General features: G+C 35.7%; 1 non-coding gene across 1 annotated transcript; it reads right to left on the bottom strand.

Moving 5' to 3' along the window:
• Positions 1 to 24,050: 24,050 nt before the first annotated feature.
• LOC141636334 (small nucleolar RNA R71) lies at positions 24,051 to 24,157 on the bottom strand. The gene has a single exon (XR_012540953.1). It is a non-coding gene; the product is annotated as a small nucleolar RNA R71 (small nucleolar RNA).
• Between the last annotated feature and the right edge of the window lie 935 nt (positions 24,158 to 25,092).

The raw sequence follows: 25,092 nt of genomic DNA, 5'->3' as shown, positions 1-25,092 counted from the left end.
AACAAGGTCTATGATTCACAATATAAGAAAAAGAGCAAAATAGGTGATTTCGACCATTTTATGACCAAATTTCACAATATTAACTTCTAATTTCACAAAACAAGTTCTAACATTCACAAAATAAGGTATATGATTCACAAAATAAGAAACAGAGAAAATAGGCGATTTTGACCATTTATGACCAAGTTTCACAATATAAGGTCTATGATTCACAAAATATTAAAAAGAGCAAAATAGGTGATTTCGACCATTTTGTGACCAAATTTCACAATATTACGTTCTATTTTCACAAAACAAGCTCTTAGATTCACAAAATATGATATAGAATTCACAAAATAAAAAAAGGAGCGAAATAGGTGATTTCGACCATTTATGACCAAGTTTCACAATATAAGGCTTAAGATTCACGAAATAAGGTCAATGATTCACAAAATAAGAAAAAGAACAATATAGGTGATTTCGACTATTTTATGACTAAATTTTCCAATATTACCTTCTAGTTTCACAAAACAAGAACTAAGATTCACAAAATAAAGAATATGATTCACAAAATAAGAAAAGGAGCAAAATAGGCGATTTTGACCATTTATGACCAAGTTTCACAATATAAGGCATATGATTCACGAAACAAGGTCTATGATTCACAAAATAAGAAAAAGAGCAAAAGAGGTGATTTCGACCATTTTATGACCAAATTTCACAATATTACCTTCTAATTTCACAAAACAAGATCTAAAATTTACAAAATAAGGTATACGATTTAAAAATAATAAAAGGAGTAAAATAGGCGATTTTGACCATTTAAGACCAAGTTTCACAATATAAGGCCTAGGATTCACGAAACAATGTCTATGATTCATAAATTAAGAAAAAGAGCAAAATAGGTGATTTCGACCATTTTATAACCAAATTTCACAATATTATCTTCTAGTTTCACAAAACAAGCTCTAAGATTCAAAAAATAAGGTATATGATTCACAAAATAATAAAAGGAGCAAAATAGGCGATTTTGACCATTTATGACCAAGTTTCACAATATAAGGCCTAGGATTCACGAAATAAGGTCAATGATTAACAAAATAAGAAAAAGAGAAAAATAGGTGATTTCGACCATTTTATGACCAAATATCACAATATTACCTTCTAGTTTCACAAAACAAGTTCTAAGATTCACAAAATAAGGTATATGATTCACAAAATAATAAAAGGAGCAAAATAGGCGATTTTGACCATTTATGACCAAGTTTCACATTATATGGCCTAAGATTCACGAAAAAAGGTCTATGATTCACAAAATAAGAAAAAGAGCAAATGAGGTGATTTCGACCATTTTCTGACCAAATTTCACAATATTACCTTCTAATTTCACAAAACAAGTTCTAACATTCACAAAATAAGGTATATGATTCAAAAAATAAGAAAAAGAGAAAATAGGCGATTTTGACCATTTATGAACAAGTTTCACAATATAAGGTCTATGATTCACAAAATATTAAAAAGAGCAAAATAGGTGATTTCGACCATTTTGTGACCAAATTTCACAATATTACTTTCTATTTTCACAAAACAAGCTCTAAGATTCACAAAATATGGTATAGAATTCACAAAATAATAAAAGGAGCGAAATAGGTGATTTCGACCATTTATGACAAAGTTTCACAATATAAGGCCTAGGATTCACGAAATAAGGTCAATGATTCACAAAATAAGAAAAAGAACAATATAGGTGATTTCGACTATTTTATGACTAAATTTCACAATATTACCTTCTAGTTTCACAAAACAAGAACTAAGATTCACAAAATAAGGAATATGATTCACAAAATAAGAAAAAGAGGAAAATAGGCGATTTTGACCATTTATGACCAAGTTTCACATTATAAGGCCTAGGATTCACGAAACAAGGTCTATGATTCACAAAATAAGAAAAAGAGCAAAAAAGGTGATTTCGACCATTTTATGACCAAATTTCACAATATTACCTTCTAATTTCACAAAACAAACTCTAAAATTTACAAAATAAGGTATATGTATCACAAAATAATAAAAGGAGCAAAATAGGCGATTTTGACCATTTATGACCAAGTTTCACAATATAAGGCCTAGGATTCACGAAATAAGGTCTATGATTCACAAATTAAGAAAAAGAGCAAAATAGGTGATTTCGACCATTTTATGACCAAATTTTACAATATTACCTTCTAGTTTTACAAAATAAGCTCTAAGATTCACAAAATAAGGTATATGTATCACAAAATAATAAAAGGAGCAAAATAGGCGATTTTGATCATTTATGACCAAGTTTCACAATATAAGGCCTAGGATTCACGAAATAAGGTCTATGATTCACAAAATAAGAAAAATAGCAAAAGAGGTGATTTCGACCATTTTATGACCAAATCTCACAATATTACCTTCTAATTTCACAAAACAAGCTCTAAGATTTACAAAATAAGGTATATGATTTACAAAATAATAAAAGGAGCAAAATAGGTGATTTTGACCATTTATGACCAAGTTTCACAATATAAGACCTAGGATTCACGAAACAAGGTCTATGATTCATAATTTAAGAAAAAGAGCAAAATAGGTGATTTCGACCATTTTATGACCAAATTTCACAATATTACCTTCTAGTTTCACAAAACAAGCTCTAAGATTCACAAAATAAGGTATATGATACACAAAATAATAAAAGGAGCAAAATAGGAGATTTTGACCATTTATGACCAAGTTTCACAATATAAGGCCTAGCATTCACGAAATAAGTTCTATGATTCACAAAATAAGAAAAAGCGCAAAATAGTTAATTTCGACCATTTTATGACCAAATTTCACAATATTACCTTCTAGTTTCACAAAATATGCTCTAAGATTCGCAAAATAAGGTATATGATTCACAAAATAAGAAAAAGAGGAAAATAGGCGATTTTGACCATTTATGACCAAGTTTCACAATATTACCTTCTAATTTCACAAAACAAGCTCTAAGATTTACAAAATAAGGTATATGATTTACAAAATAATAAAAGGAGCAAAATAGGCGATTTTGACCATTTATGACCAAGTTTCACAATATAAGGCCTATGATTCACGAAACAAGGTCTATGATTCATAAATTAAGAAAAAGAGCAAAATAGGTGATTTCGACCATTTTATGACCAAATTTCACAATATTACCTTCTAGTTTCACAAAACAAGCTCTAAGATTTAAAAAATAAGGTATATGATTTACAAAATAATAAAAAGAGCATAATAGGCGCTTTTGACCATTTATGACCAAGTTTCACAATATAAGGCCTAGCATTCAAGAAACAAGTTTTATGATTCACAAAATAAGAAAAAGCGCAAAATAGTTAATTTCGACCATTTTATGACCAAATTTCACAATATTACCTTCTAGTTTCACAAAACAAGCTCTAAAATTCGCAAAATAAGGTATATGATTCACAAAATAAGAAAAATAGGAAAATAGGCGATTTTGACCATTTATGACCAAGTTTCACAATAAAAGGCTTAGGATTCACGAAACAAGGTCTATGATTCACAAAATAAGAAAAAGATCAAAATATGTTATTTTGACAATTTATGACCAAGTTTCACAATATAAGGCCTAGGATTTACGAAACAAGGTCAATGATTCACAAAATAAGAAAAACAACAAAATAGGTGATTTCGACCATATTATGACCAAATTTCACAATATTACTTTCAATTTTCACAAAACAAGTTCTAAGATTCACAAAATAAGGTATATGATTCACAAAATAAAAAAAAGAGGAAAATAGGCGATTTTGACCATTTAGGACCAAGTTTCACAATATAAGGTCTATGATTCACAAAATATTAAAAAGAGCAAAATAGATGATTTCGACCATTTTGTGACCAAATTTCACAATATTACCTTCTATTTTCACAAAATAAGCTCTAAGATTCACAAAATATGGTATAGAATTCACAAAATAATAAAAGGAGCGAAATAGGTGATTTCGACCATTTATGACCAAGTTTCACAATATAAGGCCTAGGATTCACGAAATAAGTTCAATGATTCACAAAATAAGAAAAAGAACAATATAGGTGATTTCGACTATTTTATGACTAAATTTCACAATATGATTTCTAGTTTCACAAAACAAGCTCTAAGATTCACAAAATAAGGAATATGATTCACAAAATAAGAAAAAGAGGAAAATAGGCGATTTTGACCATTTATGACCAAGTTTCACATTATAAGGCCTAGGATTCACGAAACAAGGTATATGATTCACAAAATAGGATAAAGAGCAAAAAAGGTGATTTCGACCATTTTATGACCAAATTTCACAATATTACCTTCGAATTTCACAAAACAAGCTCTAAAATTTACAAAATAAGGTATATGATTCACAAAATAATAAAAGGAGCAAAATAGGCGATTTTGACCATTTATGACCAAGTTTCACAATATAAGGCGTAGGTTTCACGAAATAAGGTCTATGATTCACAAATTAAGAAAAAGAGCAAAATAGGTGATTTCGACCATTTTATGACCAAATTTAACAATATTACCTTCTAGTTTCACAAAACAAGCTCTAAGATTCACAAAATAAGGTATATGATTCACAAAATAATAAAAGGAGCAAAATAGGCGATTTTGACCATTTATGACCAAGTTTCACAATATAAGGCCTAGAATTCACGAAACAAGGTCTATGATTCACAAAATAAGAAAAATAGCAAAAGAGGCGATTTCGACCATTTTACGACCAAATTTCACAATATTACCTTCTAATTTCACAAAACAAACTCTAAAATTTACAAAATAAGGTATATGTATCACAAAATAATAAAAGGAGCAAAATAGGCGATTTTGACCATTTATGACCAAGTTTCACAATATAAGGCCTAGAATTCACGAAACAAGGTCTATGATTCATAAATTAAGAAAAAGAGCAAAATAGGTGATTTCGACCATTTTATGACCAAATTTCACAATATTACCTTCTAGTTTCACAAAACAAGCTCTAAGATTTAAAAAATAAGGTATATGATTTACAAAATACTAAAAGGAGCATAATAGGCGCTTTTGACCATTTATGACCAAGTTTCACAATATAAGGCATAGCATTCACGAAACAAGTTCTATGATTCACAAAATAAGAAAAGCGCAAAAGCGCAAAATAGTTAATTTTGACCATTTTATGACCAAATTTCACAATATTACCTTCTAGTTTCACAAAACAAGCTCTAAGATTCGCAAAATAAGGTATATGATTCACAAAATAAGAAAAAGATCAAAATATGTTATTTTGACCATTTATGACCAAGTTTCACAATATAAGGCCTAGGATTTACGAAACAAGGTCAATGATTCACAAAATAAGAAAAACAACAAAATAGGTGATTTCGACCATATTATGACCAAATTTCACAATATTACTTTCAATTTTCACAAAACAAGTTCTAAAATTCACAAAATAAGGTATATGATTCACAAAATAAGAAAAAGAGGAAAATAGGCGATTTTGACCATTTAGGACCAAGTTTCACAATATAAGGTCTATGATTCACAAAATATTAAAAAGAGCAAAATAGATGATTTCGACCATTTTGTGACCAAATTTCACAATATTACCTTCTATTTTCACAAAACAAGCTCTAATATTCACAAAATAAGGTATATGTATCACAAAATAATAAAAGGAGCAAAATAGGCGATTTTGACCATTTATGAACAAGTTTCACAATATAAGGCCTAGAATTCACGAAACAAGGTCTATGATTCATAAATTAAGAAAAAGCGCAAAATAGTTAATTTCGACCATTTTATGACCAAATTTCACAATATTACCTTCTAGTTTCACAAAATATGCTCTAAGATTTAAAAAATAAGGTATATGATTTACAAAATACTAAAAGGAGCATAATAGGCGCTTTTGACCATTTATGACCAAGTTTCACAATATAAGGCATAGCATTCACGAAACAAGTTCTATGATTCACAAAATAAGAAAAAGAGAAAAATAGGTGATTTCGACCATTTTATAACCAAATTTCACAATATTATCTTCTAGTTTCACAAAACAAGTTCTAAGATTCACAAAATAAGGTATATGATTCACAAAATAAGAAAAAGAGGAAAATAGGCGATTTTGACCATTTATGACCAAGTTTCACAATATAAGGTATATGATTTACAAAATAATAAAAAGAGCAAAATTGGTGATTTCGACCATTTTGTGACCAAATTTCACAATATTACCTTCTATTTTCACAAAACAAGCTCTAAGATTCACAAAATATGGTATAGAATTCACAAAATAATAAAAGGAGCGAAATAGGTGATTTCGACCATTTATGACCAAGTTTCACAATATAAGGCCTAGGATTCACGAAATAAGGTTAATGATTCACAAAATAAGAAAAAGAGGAAAATAGGCGATTTTGACCATTTATGACCAATTTTCACAATCTAAGGCCTAGGATTCACGAAACAAGTTCTATGATTCACAAAATAAGAAAAAGAGAAAAATAGGTGATTTCGACCATATTATGACCAAATTTCACAATATTACTTTCAATTTTCACAAAACAAGTTCTAAGATTCACAAAATAAGGTATATGATTCACAAAATAAAAAAAAGAGGAAAATAGGCGATTTTGACCATTTAGGACCAAGTTTCACAATATAAGGTCTATGATTCACAAAATATTAAAAAGAGCAAAATAGATGATTTCGACCATTTTGTGACCAAATTTCACAATATTACCTTCTATTTTCACAAAATAAGCTCTAAGATTCACAAAATATGGTATAGAATTCACAAAATAATAAAAGGAGCAAAATAGGTGATTTCGACCATTTATGACCAAGTTTCACAATATAAGGCCTAGGATTCACGAAATAAGTTCAATGATTCACAAAATAAGAAAAAGAACAATATAGGTGATTTCGACTATTTTATGACTAAATTTCACAATATGATTTCTAGTTTCACAAAACAAGCTCTAAGATTCACAAAATAAGGAATATGATTCACAAAATAAGAAAAAGAGGAAAATAGGCGATTTTGACCATTTATGACCAAGTTTCACATTATAAGGCCTAGGATTCACGAAACAAGGTATATGATTCACAAAATAGGATAAAGAGCAAAAAAGGTGATTTCGACCATTTTATGACCAAATTTCACAATATTACCTTCGAATTTCACAAAACAAGCTCTAAAATTTACAAAATAAGGTATATGATTCACAAAATAATAAAAGGAGCAAAATAGGCGATTTTGACCATTTATGACCAAGTTTCACAATATAAGGCGTAGGTTTCACGAAATAAGGTTTATGATTCACAAATTAAGAAAAAGAGCAAAATAGGTGATTTCGACCATTTTATGACCAAATTTAACAATATTACCTTCTAGTTTCACAAAACAAGCTCTAAGATTCACAAAATAAGGTATATGATTCACAAAATAATAAAAGGAGCAAAATAGGCGATTTTGACCATTTATGACCAAGTTTCACAATATAAGGCCTAGAATTCACGAAACAAGGTCTATGATTCACAAAATAAGAAAAATAGCAAAAGAGGCGATTTCGACCATTTTACGACCAAATTTCACAATATGACCTTCTAATTTCACAAAACAAACTCTAAAATTTACAAAATAAGGTATATGTATCACAAAATAATAAAAGGAGCAAAATAGGCGATTTTGACCATTTATGACCAAGTTTCACAATATAAGGCCTAGAATTCACGAAACAAGGTCTATGATTCATAAATTAAGAAAAAGCGCAAAATAGTTAATTTCGACCATTTTATGACCAAATTTCACAATATTACCTTCTAGTTTCACAAAATATGCTCTAAGATTCGCAAAATAAGGTATATGATTCACAAAATAAGAAAAAGAGGAAAATAGGCGATTTTGACCATTTATGACCAAGTTTCACAATATTACCTTCTAATTTCACAAAACAAGCTCTAAGATTTACAAAATAAGGTATATGATTTACAAAATAATAAAAGGAGCAAAATAGGCGATTTTGACCATTTATGACCAAGTTTCACAATATAAGGCCTATGATTCACGAAACAAGGTCTATGATTCATAAATTAAGAAAAAGAGCAAAATAGGTGATTTCGACCATTTTATGACCAAATTTCACAATATTACCTTCTAGTTTCACAAAACAAGCTCTAAGATTTAAAAAATAAGGTATATGATTTACAAAATAATAAAAAGAGCATAATAGGCGCTTTTGACCATTTATGACCAAGTTTCACAATATAAGGCCTAGCATTCAAGAAACAAGTTTTATGATTCACAAAATAAGAAAAAGCGCAAAATAGTTAATTTCGACCATTTTATGACCAAATTTCACAATATTACCTTCTAGTTTCACAAAACAAGCTCTAAAATTCGCAAAATAAGGTATATGATTCACAAAATAAGAAAAATAGGAAAATAGGCGATTTTGACCATTTATGACCAAGTTTCACAATAAAAGGCTTAGGATTCACGAAACAAGGTCTATGATTCACAAAATAAGAAAAAGATCAAAATATGTTATTTTGACAATTTATGACCAAGTTTCACAATATAAGGCCTAGGATTTACGAAACAAGGTCAATGATTCACAAAATAAGAAAAACAACAAAATAGGTGATTTCGACCATATTATGACCAAATTTCACAATATTACTTTCAATTTTCACAAAACAAGTTCTAAGATTCACAAAATAAGGTATATGATTCACAAAATAAAAAAAGAGGAAAAAAAGCGATTTTGACCATTTAGGACCAAGTTTCACAATATAAGGTCTATGATTCACAAAATATTAAAAAGAGCAAAATAGATGATTTCGACCATTTTGTGACCAAATTTCACAATATTACCTTCTATTTTCACAAAATAAGCTCTAAGATTCACAAAATATGGTATAGAATTCACAAAATAATAAAAGGAGCGAAATAGGTGATTTCGACCATTTATGACCAAGTTTCACAATATAAGGCCTAGGATTCACGAAATAAGTTCAATGATTCACAAAATAAGAAAAAGAACAATATAGGTGATTTCGACTATTTTATGACTAAATTTCACAATATGATTTCTAGTTTCACAAAACAAGCTCTAAGATTCACAAAATAAGGAATATGATTCACAAAATAAGAAAAAGAGGAAAATAGGCGATTTTGACCATTTATGACCAAGTTTCACATTATAAGGCCTAGGATTCACGAAACAAGGTATATGATTCACAAAATAGGATAAAGAGCAAAAAAGGTGATTTCGACCATTTTATGACCAAATTTCACAATATTACCTTCGAATTTCACAAAACAAGCTCTAAAATTTACAAAATAAGGTATATGATTCACAAAATAATAAAAGGAGCAAAATAGGCGATTTTGACCATTTATGACCAAGTTTCACAATATAAGGCGTAGGTTTCACGAAATAAGGTCTATGATTCACAAATTAAGAAAAAGAGCAAAATAGGTGATTTCGACCATTTTATGACCAAATTTAACAATATTACCTTCTAGTTTCACAAAACAAGCTCTAAGATTCACAAAATAAGGTATATGATTCACAAAATAATAAAAGGAGCAAAATAGGCGATTTTGACCATTTATGACCAAGTTTCACAATATAAGGCCTAGAATTCACGAAACAAGGTCTATGATTCACAAAATAAGAAAAATAGCAAAAGAGGCGATTTCGACCATTTTACGACCAAATTTCACAATATTACCTTCTAATTTCACAAAACAAACTCTAAAATTTACAAAATAAGGTATATGTATCACAAAATAATAAAAGGAGCAAAATAGGCGATTTTGACCATTTATGACCAAGTTTCACAATATAAGGCCTAGAATTCACGAAACAAGGTCTATGATTCATAAATTAAGAAAAAGAGCAAAATAGGTGATTTCGACCATTTTATGACCAAATTTCACAATATTACCTTCTAGTTTCACAAAACAAGCTCTAAGATTTAAAAAATAAGGTATATGATTTACAAAATACTAAAAGGAGCATAATAGGCGCTTTTGACCATTTATGACCAAGTTTCACAATATAAGGCATAGCATTCACGAAACAAGTTCTATGATTCACAAAATAAGAAAAAGCGCAAAATAGTTAATTTTGACCATTTTATGACCAAATTTCACAATATTACCTTCTAGTTTCACAAAACAAGCTCTAAGATTCGCAAAATAAGGTATATGATTCACAAAATAAGAAAAAGATCAAAATATGTTATTTTGACCATTTATGCCCAAGTTTCACAATATAAGGCCTAGGATTTACGAAACAAGGTCAATGATTCACAAAATAAGAAAAACAACAAAATAGGTGATTTCGACCATATTATGACCAAATTTCACAATATTACTTTCAATTTTCACAAAACAAGTTCTAAAATTCACAAAATAAGGTATATGATTCACAAAATAAGAAAAAGAGGAAAATAGGCGATTTTGACCATTTAGGACCAAGTTTCACAATATAAGGTCTATGATTCACAAAATATTAAAAAGAGCAAAATAGATGATTTCGACCATTTTGTGACCAAATTTCACAATATTACCTTCTATTTTCACAAAACAAGCTCTAATATTCACAAAATAAGGTATAGGATTCACAAAATAAGAAAAAGAGAAAATTGGCGATTTTGACCATTTATGAACAAGTTTCACAATATAAGGTCTATGATTCACGAAACAAGGTCTATGATTCATAAATTAAGAAAAAGAGCAAAATAGGTGATTTCGACCATTTTATGACCAAATTTCACAATATTACCTTCTAGTTTCACAAAACAAGCTCTAAGATTTAAAAAATAAGGTATATGATTTACAAAATACTAAAAGGAGCATAATAGGCGCTTTTGACCATTTATGACCAAGTTTCACAATATAAGGCATAGCATTCACGAAACAAGTTCTATGATTCACAAAATAAGAAAAAGAGAAAAATAGGTGATTTCGACCATTTTATGACCAAATTTCACAATATTATCTTCTAGTTTCACAAAACAAGTTCTAAGATTCACAAAATAAGGTATATGATTCACAAAATAAGAAAAAGAGGAAAATAGGCGATTTTGACCATTTATGACCAAGTTTCACAATATAAGGTATATGATTTACAAAATAATAAAAAGAGCAAAATTGGTGATTTATATGATTCACAAAATAAGAATAGCTAAAACAGAATCCACATTGTTTATCCACTCATTTAAAATGAATGAGAAAACTGCGTCATTTACACTCTAAAGCAAGTTTAGAATCAAAACACAACTGCAAGTAGATCATATTTAATTTAAAATCAGAGAAGAGAAAGGACAATGTATTGAGAGAATACAGATGGAAAAAAAATGAATCCTTGTTATGATTGCCTGGAGACACAAATGGAAGAAAATAATGCGCGTCTGCTATCACAACACAATTAGATGAGTTCATTAAAACCCAATTGATGCGTGTCTTTTATATAAGGTTTTCACCTCATTTTTACACGCATTTCTGTGCTTTTTATGTAGCATCTGGCTACAAATACCCCCGAATGTTCTACTTTGGTCCGTTTATTGTAATTTGCAGGAATTGACCGAGGAGGAGCTAAATCGAGCCTTAATTGTCCCATTTGCATGCATTCATGGGAAATAAGGAGCCGGAGTTTAGGAATCTTACGCTTGGAGGACGTATGAGCTGAGTCAAGGAAGGAATTCAAGTCCTGATGCGCTTATATAGCTCGATCGAGTGCTTTGTTGCTCGATCGAATGCTAAACACACTCAAGGCTGCTCGATCGACCAGCTGAAGGAGTCGATCGAGGAGGTCCAGTGAGCAGTACTCGATCGAGAGGTTGCCCTAGCTCGATCGAGTGTCTTGGAGTTCGATCGAGTAATCTCTCTGCTCGATCGAGAGAATTTCGTGTGTTTTTGGTTTATTTCCGCCTAATCTTTTATGGGCTTTTGTAATCAGTCCATAGATTAGGTTTTAGGTGTTTTTACAGTATAAGACCGAGGAGAACATCACGTTACTCCTATCACTTTTACTACGTACATTTCTACTGTTACTTTTGACAGTTCTTCGGATCTTTGTTCACTACTTTGCTACTCGAATTCGGTATTATCAATCTATTTTATTCCTTAATCGTTTTTATTGCTTTAATCCCTTTTCTTTCTTTTCTTCTTACTTGTTCAATCAATTAGATCATTCACCATGTTTAGTTTGAATTGTTTGGTTATCGTAATTGTTAATCTGATAGTTATGAGTAGCTAATTCCCTATGCTAAGACTATAGGGGATCCATGATTTGAAGGAAGAGTAATCGAATTCTTTGGGTTAATGCTAGTATCATCCATGTTGTTAAAATGCTACATATAATTGTAATTGCCTAATTGAGTCGACGCAATTAGACCCTTATTCTTAGTGGACCTTGACCTGGACCGAAAGGTTGGAAGGGGGAGACTAGTAGCGAGCAATAGAGTATTGCAGCGAGGACGAAAGTTAAACTGTTTACACTTTAGGGTGAATTAAGGACCGAAAGGTGACGTTCGCTACCCCTTAGACTGTATCTTGCATTGATCGGGACTTATATTACTCGACCAGGACGATTGTGGTGAACCGCTTGTCTTAGCTATTCTCTTTTATCTGTTAAACCCTCTTCCTTTATTTCTCTTTCTCTTACTCTCTTAGTTTAGAAACCACATTTTACAACCCCCAATTTTGGTTACTTAGACGAACCTAGTTCTTTTGGCAAATTCCTACCTCTCTGTGGATTCGACCCGACTTCCCTAGCTATATTAGTTAGTTGGCCAGTTGGTTATTTTTTGCCAGTGCACGCGACAGCCGTGTCAAATTTTGGCGCCGTTCCGGGGAGGTGGTGCATATTTGTTGCTTTAATTAAGTTTGTCTCTCGTCTCAAGGAATTCATTCCTTGAGATCGATCTCATTTTCGCGAAGCTTTGATTAGTTTTTGCGGGATAGCGGCCTATTTGCCGGGATGCCTACGATTCTGAGCATACGAGCCATGTGGAAGATGCGGTGAAGAAGGACATGACCTTTACGAATGCACGGCGGTGTAGAGCGTGCCCTTGCATATAAGAAGTTCAAGCGGGGAGTTCCTTTCTCCCGGTTATATGAGGAGATAAAGAGCGTTTCCACTCCTTCCACGCCAATATCACAAGGGCTCTCCTTCTTCAAGAGAAGCAATTGCGAACTGAAATCCATCATGTTGCAATCGGATCTTGTTATATCGGAATTGAGAGAGCAAGTCGCAGTGATTAACACTCGCGGCGAGACCAAGCCAAGACTCCTCCAAATTGCGATTCCGTCGGTGGGATGAATTTCCAAAGTGACCTTATTCACGAGGAAAACGAGGTGTTGACGGTGATGATGACTCGGATGACGATTTAGATGAGTTTCTGCAGAAATGCTTGCTGCGTGTGCGGTAACCACTCGATCGAGCAACACATCCACTCGATCGGCGGTTCTAATCACCCGAGTCTCGATCGAGTGACAATGACGATCGATCGAGAAGTGCAGGGCTCCAAGTTGGTCGATCGAGTGAATATGCTGAAGAAGACACTCGATCGAGTGTCAAGATATGTCGATCGAATGAAATTGAGGAAGAAACTGGTCGATCGACCAGTAAGGGTGTTCGATCCAGCACTGTAAGTGGCGAGAATCCTAATTTAATATCTAATGCCGCCACCGTGTCATCTCCCCCTGCTGTGGAGACGTCACGAATTGATAAGGGGAAAGGAAAGGTTGCGGGACCACTCATCGCTACCAGGGTACCCTTCCCGAGCCGTCCGAAGGACGAGGATCGAAACAACGATATGGTAAGTTCGTGGACATCGTGAAGAACCTTGGTAACTGTCCCTTTTACGAACTTGTCACTCAAGTTCCCACTTACGCTAAGTTTATGAAGGATATTGTGACGCGTAAGAGGAATTTGAGCGAATTTGAGACGATTTCATTTATGGAAGAGTCTAGTAACCTACTGTTAAATAAGGCCCCTCCAAAAATGAAAGACCCGGGCAGCTTTTCTATTACCTGTGTCATAGGTGATTTGATTATTGATAAGGCCCTTTGCGATTTAGGTGCCAGTGTTAGTGTCATGCCCCTTCCTGTCTGCAAGAAATTGAAACTGAGTCACTTCAAAGTGACTAACATTACCCTACAGATGGCCGATAGATCTGTTAGGAGACCTTTAGGTGTCTTGGAGGATGTGCCTGTGAAAATAGGCAAGCTTTACATCCCGAGAGATTTCATTGTCTTGGATATAGCGAGGACACCGGACCCGGATCATTTTAGGAAGACCGTTCCTTTATACAATTTGGGGCCGTGATTGACGTCAGACAGGGGCGTCTGACCCTTGCAGTAGGGGATGACGCTATCACATTCAGTTTGCCCAGTACTCTAGCCCACCCAATGATAGAGGACACTTGCTATTCGGTCGATATCATTGATGAGTCTATTTATGACTTCTGGTCGGGTTCTTTTATGAAGGACCCACTAGAAGCTCTCATGCTTTTTGACGAGTGTACGAGATAGCCCGGAGAGGACGATGACGACTGCGTCGGATTTGCTTGTCGATGATTTGGATGAGCATGAGGGAGAGCAAGTGGAACAAATGATCAGCACTCTTTGCTCCATTGAGGTAAAGGTACCGGAACGTAAGCCTCTCCCATCTCATCTTAAATATGCTTTTCTTGACGATCTGAGCGATATCCGGTCATTGTTAGTGCAAGCTTAGTGATGATCGGTGACTTCTTTGTTAGCTGTACTTAAGAAAAACAGGAAAGCAATGGGCTATTCACTGGATGATATCACGGGGATTAGTCCCGATATTTGTATGCACAGGATAGAGCTGGAGGAGGATCACAAACCCTGCAGGCAAGGTCAGCGTCGGTGAACCGGAAGATGCGAGGATGTTGTGATGGTGAGGTAATGAAGGCTGCTGGATGCGGTATTATCTATTCGGTAGGTAATTCTAGATGGGTAAGCCCAGTCACGGGTAGTCCCGAAGAAAGGAGGGACAACTGTAGTTAAGAATGAGAAAAATGAATTAATACCTACCCGAGTAGTGACCGGTTGGCGGATGTGCATAGATTACGAGACAGTGAATGCCGCCACCAAGAAAGATCACTTTCCCCTTCCTTTTATTGATCAAATGGTAGAAAGGTTAGCTTCACATAAATTTTTTCGCTATTTAGATGGGTATTCGGGGTTCTTCGGATCCCTATCCACCGGACGATCGAGGCTAAGACTACATTTACTTGTCCTAAGGGCGTTTTTGCGTATCGCAGAATGCCTTTTGGTTTGTGCAATGCCCCTGCCACCTTCCAAAGGTGTATGATGGGGATATTTTCAGAGTATATTGAGTCTATCATGGAAGTTTTTATGGACGATTTCAGTGTATATGGAAGTGATTTTTCCGATTGTCTGTCTAACCTTGAGAAAGTGTTGCGTATTTGTATTGAGGTTAATCTTGTCTTTGAATCGGGAGAAGTGCCACTTTATGGTCAACGAGGGAGTTGTCTTAGGGCACTTGGTTTCTGATAGGGGAATAGAAGTTGACAAAGCAAAGGTGGAAGTGATTCAACAATTACCACCTCCTGTTAATGTCAAGGGGGTGAGGAGCTTCCTTGGTCACATTTGGCTTTTATCGCCGGTTCATCAAGGATTTCTCCAAAATTGCTAAACCACTTACACAACTGTTGCTTAAGGATGCCCCTTTTGTGTTTACTGACGCTTGTCTTTCTGCTTTTGACGGGTTAAAGCGAGGCCTTAGTCTCCGCGCCCGATCATCTGACCTCCCAACCGGGACTTGCCGTTCGAGATCATGTGCGGACGCGAGTGACTATGCACTAGGAGCGGTGCTAGGCCAGAGGAAAGACAAAGCCTTGAATGCTATTTACTATGCGAGCCGAACTCTGGATGAGGCTCAAGTGAAGTACACTACCACCGAGAAGGAGCTGTTAGCTGTAGTTTATGCCTTAGAGAAGTTTCGTACTTATTTAGTTGGGTCGAAGTCTTTGTTTTTACCTGACCATGCAGCTTTGAGGCACCTCCTTGCTAAGAAGGAGGCTAAACCATGATTCTTGAGATGGATACTCCTTCTTCGGGAGTTTGACTGCAGATTAAGGATAAGAAAGGAGCCGAGAACGTTGTGGCGATCACTTGTCGCGCGATGCGACAAGAAGGGGAAGATTCTCTACCTATTGATGATTCTTTTCTGACGATAGTTTAATTCTTTGTTATATCGTCTATTGTTGACCGGGGAACCTTGGTATGCAGATATAGCTAACCGTTGTCGGTGGCAAGCTGCCGCTGACCTTTCTTCTCGACGAAGAAGCGTTTTCTCTATAACGCTAAGATATACAGGATGATCCTTACTTGTTTAAGGAATGTGCAGACGGTCTCTACGGACGGTGTATTCCACGGTGGGAGACCAAAATAGTCTGGAAGGCTGTCACTCCTCTTCTTATGGTGGTCACCACGGTCCATCGCGCACCGTGGCTAAGGTACTTGATCCTGGTTTTTCTTGGCCTTCTTTGTTTTTGCGACGCCAAGTCTTTTGTTTAAACTTGTGATGCATGCCAACGATCGGGGAACATTTGAAGCGACATGAGATGCCACAAAACGGCATCCTAGAGGTCGAGGTTTTCGATGTCTGGGGCATTGACTTCAAGGACCGTTCCGTCCGATAAAGGTAACGGGTACATTTTGGTATTTGTAGACTATGTGTCGAAATGGGTTGAGGCAATTGCTTCACCTCATTGTGATGGTAAGACCGTGATAAAGATGTTCAAAAAGATCATATTCCCCTGTTTTGGTGTCCCTAGGGTCGTCATTAGTGATGGGGGGATGCATTTTAAGGAAAAGAAACTCACTTCCATCTTTTGTCAGAGTTGGTGTCCAACACGGCGTGGTTTGGGGTATCATCCCCAAACTAGTGGTCGAGTAGAGGTCTCTAATCGTGAACTGAAAGAGATCTTGTCTAAAGTAGTTTCTAAATCACGGAAGGACCGGAGTCTTAAGCTAGATGACACATTATGGGCTTACGAAGCGCCTTTAAGACACCAATTGGTGCATCACCTTATAGGTTAGTTTATGGGAAATCGTGTCACTTACCTGTTGAGCTGGAATGTAAGGCCTGGTGGGCAATTCGTGAGCTTAATTATGATCCTAAATTGTGTGGTCGGAATCGTCTTTTGCAGCTAGATGAATTAGAGGAGTTTAGGCTCAATGCCTATGACGACTCACGCATTTACAAGGAAAAGACGAAGAGATGGCATGACAAAAGGATCCTACCTCGGGAGTTTCATGGGGGAGAAGGTGTTCTTTGTTTAATGCCGGTTGAGGCCCATTTCTGGCAAGTGAAGTCCGGATGGAGTGGTCCATACACGGTGGTGTTACCAAATTTGGATCCGTAGAACTTGAAGATTCCGAGGGCCACAGATTCAAGGTGAATGGCCAATATGTGAAGCATTACCATGAGGCGAATGAAGCGGACAACCGCGTTGAAGTCTTGCGCTTCGACGAGCTCGATCGCCGATTACTTGATACGAGAAAGGTCGTGCGGGACCTATTAAACCGGCGCTCTCCGGGAGGCGGCCGGGCGATTTTATTTATGCTTTTGTTGAACTATTTGTTTTAATTGTTTTATTTGTTTTCCTTAGCTTTACGTCGAACTTTAGACGCTACTTTATGAACAATTTTTGTGCCTTCCTTGCCTTTATGCATCTTTTACAGCGAAGTCACTCGATCGAAGGGTTTTGTGTTCGATCGAGCACTTTCTCGACGCGGCTGCTACTCGATCGAGGGGTGACATCCTCGATCGACAGATCCTACCCGTCTTGACTCGATCGAGTGATTTGTGCTCGATCGAGTCCACTCATCTTTGTGAAACATTCGATCGAGCTGTTCAGTGCTCGATCGAAGGATACTGACCTCCAGCCGCCGTTTTGCGTCTACAAAGCCACTGTTTGACTTTCTTTGACCTCCCATGTTCATGGTCGGTTTGGGGAGGTCCCGCTATATGACGTTTTGTAAGTTTTCCAACTCTACTTCTCCTTTTCCTTTCAGTTTGCATTTCCTTCCCTATTTTTGGTACAATGAGGGCATTGTACGGTTTGGTTTGGGGAGGTATGCATCCATATCGTGTCTGCATGTTTTCTTGCATTTTTGCTTGCACGTTTATTTATTTCCGCATGCATTGTTGTTTTAATCAATTCTAAAAATCATAAAAATCATAAAATTCAAAAATTTTCAAAATTTTCATGTTTAAATTGAGTCGGAACGTTTGAACATTGACGCTACATTGAATCCTTATTTTGAGCCTTGCATTTTCTTGACATTTAGCTGGCGTGTTTATGTGCATAATCTACGAGTTTTTATTTCTCTCTTATCTGAACGAATAGACTTGATTCCTATGTCGGCAAGCTACATTACATTACGAGGTTAGAGCTCTATAAACCGGTGACATTCATGACCGGTTTCATTTAGGATGTGAGTAGTACTCTCTTTAAGACATGTAACATCAATTTGCATAAGCATGAGTCTAGTCTTCTTCATACCTGTATGCATTCGGTCTGTGGATGGTGACACGTGTTAGGAGAGGCAGTCCCCCTTATTTCATTCTACCCATGAGCCTCACATACCCAAATTGCCTTTTTGTCCTATCAACTACTTTCTATAATATTTCCTACCCTAGCTAAGCTAGTAACGAGTAGTTCTTGGAATGTGTTATTGCAATATGGTTATTTCATCGATTTCGAGAAGTTGGCGGAAGAATTAAGGGAAAGAAAAAAATGTGTTGAATTGAAAAAAATGGAACGGAAAAAAAGAAGAAAGAAAAAGTGCGAAAAGAAAAGAAAAAAAGAAAAATTCAAATGAAAGAAAAAAATGAGAATTGTGCATTGTTTCACACTCCCATGCCTTATTTATATCCTATGGGGAGTTGACGATTTTTGGTATTTTGTGAAGTTTAGTGCATAGTTTTGCACCGTTTCATCTTGTTGTAATAAGTACGAAGTTGGGATGCAGTCGATTTTTGGATCCGTTGTTGCTAGCCTAGCTATTAACCCCACATATCCAAATTCATTTTTTGCCCCTTCCTACCCATTACCTCACTAACCCAATTGTAAGTCCTCGGCACGTGTCTTGGTCATTAGTATGGTTGGAATGCTTATGTACGGTTGTAGAGACTTTATTCATGTTAATTGCATGCATGTTCTTATAGGTCGAGTTAGGTGAGTGTCTTGCTTCTTCCTATCTTTCACATATATACTCACCCCGTACCGATTTTGAGTGACGAGCGACCCGTGAGAGTCCGAGGCATCTTTGAATCTTGCAAGGTCGACAGTTGATAAGCTTGAAATATTAATCTAACTCGGTTACACTTTTCGGCTGCCACTTTGTCATTTTGTTGCATTAAATTGGTTCTGATGGATGATCTGTAGCTGATGCGTTGGTCCCGTTCTATTGTTCACCCTTAGTTGCATTCATATTTGCTTGGGGACAAGCAAAGGTTTGGTTTGGGGAGATTTGATGCGTGTCTTTTATATAAGGTTTTCACCTCATTTTTACACGCATTTCTGTGCTTTTTATGTAGCATCTGGCTACAAATACCCCCGAATGTTCTACTTTGGTCCGTTTATTGTAATTTGCAGGAATTGACCGAGGAGGAGCTAAATCGAGCCTTAATTGTCCCATTTGCATGCATTCATGGGAAATAAGGAGCCGGAGTTTAGGAATCTTACGCTTGGAGGACGTATGAGCTGAGTCAAGGAAGGAATTCAAGTCCTGATGCGCTTATATAGCTCGATCGAGTGCTTTGTTGCTCGATCGAATGCTAAACACACTCAAGGCTGCTCGATCGACCAGCTGAAGGAGTCGATCGAGGAGGTCCAGTGAGCAGTACTCGATCGAGAGGTTGCCCTAGCTCGATCGAGTGTCTTGGAGTTCGATCGAGTAATCTCTCTGCTCGATCGAGAGAATTTCGTGTGTTTTTGGTTTATTTCCGCCTAATCTTTTATGGGCTTTTGTAATCAGTCCATAGATTAGGTTTTAGGTGTTTTTACAGTATAAGACCGAGGAGAACATCACGTTACTCCTATCACTTTTACTACGTACATTTCTCTTTGTTACTTTTGCGAGTTCTTGGATCTTTGTTCACTACTTTGCTACTCGAATTCGGTATTATCAATCTATTTTATTCCTTAATCGTTTTTATTGCTTTAATCCCTTTTCTTTCTTTTCTTCTTACTTGTTCAATCAATTAGATCATTCACCATGTTTAGTTTGAATTGTTTGGTTATCGTAATTGTTAATCTGATAGTTATGAGTAGCTAATTCCCTATGCTAAGACTATAGGGGATCCATGATTTGAAGGGAGAGTAATCGAATTACTGGGTTAATGCTAGTATCATCCATGTTGTTAAAATGCTACATATAATTGTAATTGCCTAATTGAGTCGACGCAATTAGACCCTTATTCTTAGTGGACCTTGACCTGGACCGAAAGGTTGGAAGGGGGAGACTAGTAGCGAGCAATAGAGTATTGCAGCGAGGACGAAAGTTAAACTGTTTACACTTTAGGGTGAATTAAGGACCGAAAGGTGACGTTCGCTACCCCTTAGACTGTACTGCATTGATCTGGGACTTATATTACTCGACCGGACGATTGTGGTGAACCGCTTGTCTTAGCTATTCTCTTTTATCTGTTAAACCCTCTTCCTTTATTTCTCTTTCTCTTACTCTCTTAGTTTAGAAACCACATTTTACAACCCCCCAATTTTGGTTACTTAGACGAACCTAGTTCTAGCTGGCAAATTCCTACCTCTCTGTGGATTCGACCCGACTTCCCTAGCTATATTAGTTAGTTGGCCAGTTGGTTATTTTTGACAGGTACGCGACAGCCGTGTCACCAATCTCCCACAGAGTATAACAATTGCAGGAATGAAAATACATAAGCTTTGTTTTTGTTGTTGTATACAAGTGTCATACTCGAGATTCCATCTAGGATGCAAGATTTGCATAGAGCATAGTGTAGTCATGGTGCGCCTTACATATTACACAAACACTCGAGTAGGATATGTTCCCTTAGATGACATATTGCTCTGGTAAAAAGACTCAGAATACAACACTAACCAAGCACCATATTCAAAATCTCGAATTCTTTCTTAGGACAAGTGAACCATAAGGTGATGGTCAGAAATGATCAAACAGAAGATCTTCTCATTTACAATATTGATAGTTGTAACACTGAAAAATAAATAAATAAACCTTCAATACACACCACGTACACTAATTGATGTTTTGAAGCTATGTGGGTGGGGGGAATCATATGCAAATTAAAAATTCTGACCTCTTCTGCACCATTATGAAAGGTTGGCTTTCTGAATCTTGCCTTGGTTCTTCGTCAATTGTGCTACAGAACACCAGAGAAATGCCAGCTCATTTCGGCTACACCAATGAAAAACTAAAATGAAAAATTCAGTAGAGTGCCAATTAATTAACATACATAGTTGCAGCATGATGTGACAATAATTAGAGCATATTTAGTCCCCGAATTAGCCTTGTTCCCATACTTTTTAGTGCATATTTGGGTCATTTGTTGTCTTTTGTCCTTTGTTTTGCATATTCTTTGAGGTTTTGATCCCTTGGTAGGAAAGGAGTGCAAACCTTGCATTTTCATGGAAAAATGAAGTTAAATTGATTGAATTCAATGACCAAGCATCAAAGAGAAGACAAGATTAGAAGGCCTTTGTACATACTATAGTAGATGGGCAATGATGAGAAAATATCCTTGCATCCCTGAGGAAATCCTCAAGGATTTTATGAAGGGAAATGAAGAAAAGAAGAAAGGAAGAAGCTGTAAGACAATCCGAGCGGATTTCCCACAATCCGCCCGTCCAAGAGGTGCAATCCGAGCGTCTTCCCCAACTGGACGCCCGTCCAGAAACACCACAATCCGCCCGTCCACCCCTCGAATCCGCTCGTCCAAAACGCCCACAATCCGCCCGTCCCGTGCTCCGGACGCTCGGATTGTGTGTCAGCTATTTCATCTTCTACTTGTTTTATGAAGGATTCGCATATTTTTCTAAGACCGGCGAAAAGGAGACCGGAGTCTCCCTTGAGACCGGCGATTCCTCAAGGACTTAATCGTCATTTAAGACCTTAGTAAACCCTAATTTATGTAACTAATCCCCACTATAAATACCCCATTAGGCTAATTAGATTATCATGTTCTTTTTAGCAATCTCTAGTGTAGTTTATATCAATCAAATCTCTCTTTAATCTTGTAATCAAAATTTAATCAAGTTTTAATACAAATTTCATTTCCTTAATCTCTCTTTGGTTCATCTTTCATTTTTGGTAATTGAAGATTATTTGGGTTATTATTGGGAGATTGACAACCTTCCAATCAATCATCAAGTACTTTTATTATTCTTTGCTTTATTATTGGAATCATTAGTAGGTATAATTCTCTTAATCTCTTTTTAATTATTGTTAATTATCTTCATTTATTCATCATGTTTTACTTTGTTGGTGTGATTGACAACCTTGGTAGCATGTTCAACATGATAATGAGTGAGTAGTTTCCTTAGCTAGGGTTAATGGGTAATTAGGGAAAACCAACATGGGGGATGATTCATGCTTAAATTAATATGTTTTCATAGTTTATTCGCTTGCTTATTGTGATCTCAACTTATGCACATGTTATGTTTGATGAAATGCGAGCCTATGAATCCTTGGATTTTTTACCCATCACCTATCTTTTCAATGAGACTTGTAAGACATAAAACAACTCGAGTCTCATTAGACCATGCATATAGTTGAGTAGGGAAGATTAAGTCGACTTGTAGGTGTTGTACAATCTAATCGATTCGGCTCCGGGACCCAAACTTTGCTAGGATTGTAAGATATAAACCAACTCAATCCATCACAACAATAATTGCTTGCTTATAATTTGAGAATATGTTTGTATGATCAATTCACATGAATCCCCTATGACCCCATGACACCCTAGTGTCTTTTATCAATTGTTTACACCCCTTTTTTAATCATCTTGCTTGTTTACTTTTATTGATATTTAGTTTAGTGATCTTCTACTTCAAACCCCAAATTGTGACACCCCTAGACACCACTAGTTGCAATTGAAAATCTTATCTCAATTTTCGTCCCTTGGGATCCGACCTTTACTTGCCTCTTTACTAATTGTAGAGCTGTTTGTGGAGTTATAAATTGTGTTTTGGTCTAGGTGCTCCTAACGACAAGTACCGAAAACTAAACTTCCAAGTGAGTCCGACCAAAAATGGCGCCGTTTTCGGGGACGGTGTTAACTTGATTTAGATTTTCTTATATTGTTATTAGTTGTGTCTTTCTTTGCCTTGGGGAAGTAAAACTTCTCAAGGTTTGTTCTAATTATTTTCAAGTTGTTTGATATTTTGCATGTCTAGAAGAACACAAGGTAACTTGTTACCCTTTGATCACGAAATTGAAAGGACTTTGACAAACAATAGAAGACTTGCTAGAAGAACTTTGAGAGGTATTGGTGAGGTTGTAGATATTCAACCAAACACTATTGAGTTCATCAACCCTTTTGCAAGAGAAGGTGAGGAGAACCCAACACAAAATCCAACACAAAATGAACCCACAATGCCTAAATTTTCATCACATTCCGTACCCACCGAGGAGAACCTACCCAATGGTATTCCCACACCACAACATTTAACCGGAAATTTCATTGCCAAATCCACATTTATCCAATTAGTCAAAACAAGCCAATTTGGGGGGATGCCTAGTGAAGACCCTCACTCTCACATGGAGAATTTTTGCGACTATTGTGATGCGATTTATCAAACCGGTGTAACTCAAGACCAAATTCGATGGGTCTTATTTCTTTTTTCTCTAATTGGCACCGCAAAACAATGGTTGAAAGGCCTTGATAAGGCTACTCTCGGAATTGATTCTTGGAAGAAATTGGCTCTAACTTTCTACAAAAAGTTCTACCCACCGGAAAAGACTAACATGCTAAGAGCTCAAATTACGGGCTTTAAGCAAAGAGATGAAGAATCTTTGTATGAAGCTTGGGAGCGATTCAAGGGAACTTATCGCTCATGCCCTCATCATGGACTTAGCGAGTGGTTCTTGGTACAACAATTTTGGAACGGTCTTTATGAAGACTCAAGAAACATTCTCACATGGGATCAAATGGAATGTTCACCGAAGTTGACGACAATCAAACTTGGAACAAGATTGAGGAAATGACGGTCCATAATTCACAATATAGTAGACCTCTCAAGGCTACTAGAGGAGGAAAGCATGAAGTGGACTCTATTACTCAATTGGGTGCTCAACTTAGTGCTCACATTGATACCATCAATTTGAAGTTCGAAAAAGCTATTGCTAGACTTTAAGAAGCCTCAAAATCACAAAATCAACATGTTAATGCCATGACGGCATCTTCATCAATCCTGAGTGGGATATGTGAGAATTGTGAAACTTTGGGATATGACCAAAGTGAATGTAGGGGAACAAATGAACAAGTAAATGCTTTTCAAGCATACAAGAGTGATACCCCTTATTCCAACTATTACAATGAAAACACCAAATTCCACCCAAATCTCTCAAACAAAAGCCAAAATGTTCAAAACCCTCAACCAACATACACCCCACCTCCCATGAGAAACCAAAATCAAAGACCCTTTTACAACCAAAATAAAGGTTACCAAAATCAAACTCCATACAATCAACAAAATGACCAAGGTTTTGATGTTCAAAAAGCGGTCCTCCAAATGCAAAAGAATCAACAAGAGTTTTTCACTCAAATGCAAAAGGATAGTCAAGCAAAAGAAATCACCATCAACAACATCCTAGCCCACACCAAAATGTTGGAAACCCAATTGACTCAACTAGCATCTTCAAGCTCACAAAGACAAAAGGGGCAATTACCACCTCAAAGTAATCCCCCAAGACATGATGTAACACCCGCGAATTTCTCATTTTGACATTTATAGTTTAATTAACCATTCTATCGTTTTATTTATACTTTAAATTATCTAATTTAATT

Source organism: Silene latifolia, chromosome Y, assembly GCF_048544455.1.
Source record: "Silene latifolia isolate original U9 population chromosome Y, ASM4854445v1, whole genome shotgun sequence".
NCBI lineage: Eukaryota > Viridiplantae > Streptophyta > Magnoliopsida > Caryophyllales > Caryophyllaceae > Silene > Silene latifolia.
Note: the sequence above shows the minus strand (reverse complement) of the source record. Positions and strands in the feature narration are given on the sequence as shown.